This window comes from Helianthus annuus, chromosome 9 (assembly GCF_002127325.2).
Source record: "Helianthus annuus cultivar XRQ/B chromosome 9, HanXRQr2.0-SUNRISE, whole genome shotgun sequence".
NCBI classification, from domain to species: Eukaryota; Viridiplantae; Streptophyta; class Magnoliopsida; order Asterales; family Asteraceae; genus Helianthus; species Helianthus annuus.
Window position 1 is genome coordinate 52686372 of NC_035441.2, and position 3373 is coordinate 52689744.

A 3373-nucleotide genomic window follows, 5' to 3' on the forward strand; every position below is an offset into this window, starting at 1 on the left:
TTGAAGTAAGAACGAACTCGTTGCAAAGTTTACCGAAGTATAAAGGGTTAGCAACGGAGGAGCCGTACTTTCATCTAGAGGCCTATGACTCAATTTGCAACACTTTTGGGAGTCAAGGTTTTTCGGCCGATGAAGTTAAGTTAGTCTTATTTCAGTTTTCGTTGGAAGAGAAAGCTAAGAAATGGTTCTATACATTACCTTCAGCATCAATTTATACATGGGGGGAGATGCAACAAACCTTTTTGGATGAATTCTACACCGCCCAAAAGACTAATGATGCGCGGAAGGGGTTGAGAAGCTTTCAACAACAACATGGTGAGATGTTCCATGAGGCGTTCGAGCGTTTTAACATGATGATTAAAAACTGCCCTCATCATGGGATTGAGTTATGGGAGTTAATGAACGCTTTTCATGAGGGGTTAAGTGCCGAAGATGCACGGGATTTAATGTCTATCACCGGAGGGACATTTGGAACGAATTATGAGAATGAAGATTGGGAGTTTTTGGAGAGTATGGCAACTACATCAAAAAGGAAAGCCCAAGCTTCGAGAAGAGCCCGACCGACAACTAACCGACCACAAGTGCATGCCATAGATGAAGGTAATGTTCAAAGTACTAACCAAATTTATGATGTGTGTGCTTTGTGTAATGAAATAGGTCACGCGGCTGAAAATTGCCAAGGGATGTTGGAAGGGCAATATGAGGAAGTTCATGCGATCCAAGGTCAAGGCCAAGGAGGAGGTGGTAGGAACTACAACAACATGAATTCTAATACCTACCACCCCGGGTTGAGGAATCACCCGAACTTTAGATATGGGAACCCGTCAAATCAAGTGAACCCAAATTTTCAAGGTAGCCAAGGTAATTTTGGTTCACGGCCATCTTATAATAACCAAGGTGGGTACCGGGGCGGAAATAACCAAGGGTATCAAAAACAATACCAAACGGGTCAAGAGCAAAGGGGATCTTCGGGTGGAAACGAGGTGATGGAGATGCTTAAAAGCATGCAATTGGAAATGCAAAAGCGGAATCAACTTGATGAAGTGCGGATGCAAAAAGATGAGGTTCGCGATAAAAGCATCCAGTCACTAACGACTCAAATGGGGCAATTAGCAACCGATGTGGCGGAACTAAAGAAAGGTAAGGGTCAACTTCCAAGCGACACAAAGGTAAACCCTTCACATGGTTCGTCACGAGGTAATGTTAATATTAACCATGTTAGTGTGTTAAGAAGTGGGAAAGAGTTTAAGGCCAATTTGTCACCCGAATTGGTCGAGGGGGTGGTTGAGGACATCACGGGAATGGAAAGTGATGATGAACTTGCACCGGTTAAACCAAAAGAAATAACTATTAAAAAACCGGGGTTGGGTGAAAGTGAAAAGAATGAAAGTGAGAAGATTGAGGGTGAACCGAGTCAAGTGCCATTTCCATCGGCTTTACTTGACCCGGGAAAGAAAAATTTTATTGTGTCAAGGGGTCCTCAAAAAGAGGAAATGTGGGATATGTTCAAACAAGTTAAAATAAATCTTCCACTTCTTGATGCAATAAAACAAGTTCCCGCTTATGCAAAATTTTTAAAAGAATTATGCACACAGAAGAGGCAAAACAAGAAAAAAGTGCCTAAGCGGGTAGATTTGACCGGGCAAGTGAGCGCGGTGTTGAATGGGGAGCTACCTCCTAAGCTCCAAGATCCGGGCACGCCATTGATTAATGTACAAGTTGGTAATTTTCAAATGGCTAAGGCGTTGCTAGATCTCGGAGCCGGAGTTAGCATTTTACCGGGGGGATTATACGACCAATATGACTTTGGTCCATTAGCACGGGTGGAGACGACGGTTGTTTTGGCCGATTTGTCTCATAAGTTGCCCCGGGGTATGGTTCAAAATGTTATTGTTAAAATTGATGAGTTTTATTACCCGGTGGACTTCTTAGTTTTGGACTACTCATCGGCGGACCCTAAACAACAACAAAACATAATTTTGGGTCGGCCATTTTTAAGCACCGCACATGCTATTATCGACTGTAGATTTGGTACGGTTGATATGGCATTCGGAAATCGAAAAATGCGTTTGAATGTTTTCACTAACAATTCTAATGCTAATGGTGTTGATGAGTGTTTTATGGCAGACATAGTAGATGGATGCAACCCGCATGAGTATGAGGAGGATGGTTTGGATATTTGCCTGTGTGACTTTTCTGAACAGGTACATGCTTATGCACTACGGGTTGAAGAGGAGGCACAAGATGTGATGGCGCTGAAAGAAGGTAGACTACCATGGACCCATCAATTCGAGGGTCTACCGGTGGAAATCGATTCGGGTACAAAACCATCGTTGGAGGAACCACCAAAGTTAGAGCTCAAGGACTTGCCGGGCCACTTGAAGTATGTATTTTTAGGGGATAATGACACTTTGCCGGTCATTATTGCCTCTAATTTGGAAGTGGCACAAGAGCAAGCCTTGATGGAGGTGTTAAAAGCGAACAAGGGTGCTATTGGATGGACGATTGCCGATCTTAAAGGAATTAGTCCATCCATCGTCATGCACAAGATTATCACAACCGAAGATGCCAAACCGACACGAGAAGCTCAAAGGCGGTTGAACCCGAACCTAAGGGAGGTAGTAAAAAAGGAGGTAATTAAATGGTTGGATGCGGGAATCATCTATCCGATTTCGGATAGTGCTTGGGTGAGTCCCACCCAAGTTGTGCCTAAGAAGGCCGGCATTCAAGTAGTCAAGGACGAAAGTGGTGAACAAATTGCCACCCGACCGGTTACCGGATGGCGGGTGTGTATTGACTACCGAAAACTGAATGCCGCCACTTCTAAGGACCATTTCCCGTTACCTTTTATTGACCAAATTATTGAAAAATTATCGGGTCAAAAATATTATTGCTTCTTAGATGGGTACTCGGGTTATAATCAAATTGCCATACACCCGGATGACCAACACAAGACCACCTTCACATGCCCATACGGCACTTTTGCCTTTAGGCGAATGCCGTTTGGGTTGTGTAATGCTCCGGCAACTTTTCAACGATGTATGATGAGTATTTTCTCGGACATGGTTGGAGAGTCGCTTGAAGTGTTCATGGATGATTTTTCCATTTTTGGCACCACTTTTGATGCTTGTCTCAACGAATTGGAAAAGGTTTTAAAAAGGTGCGTTGAGAAAAATTTGGTGCTAAGTTGGGAGAAAAGTCACTTCATGGTGCAAGAGGGCATTGTGTTGGGACACGTGATTTCGGAAAGGGGTATGGAGGTGGATAAGGCAAAGATACGGGTAATTTCATCATTGCCACCTCCTAAAAATGTTAAGGGTGTACGATCATTCTTGGGACACGCGGGTTTTTATCGACGTTTCATTAAGGGTTT

The 3373-nt window shown here is 43.6% G+C and overlaps 1 non-coding gene across 1 annotated transcript; it reads right to left on the reverse strand.

The window, feature by feature from the left end:
• Nucleotides 1-276: 276 nt before the first annotated feature.
• LOC118482420 lies at nt 277-382 on the reverse strand. Its single transcript, XR_004868459.1, has one exon. It is a non-coding gene; the product is annotated as a small nucleolar RNA R71 (small nucleolar RNA).
• Nucleotides 383-3373: the final 2991 nt, after the last annotated feature.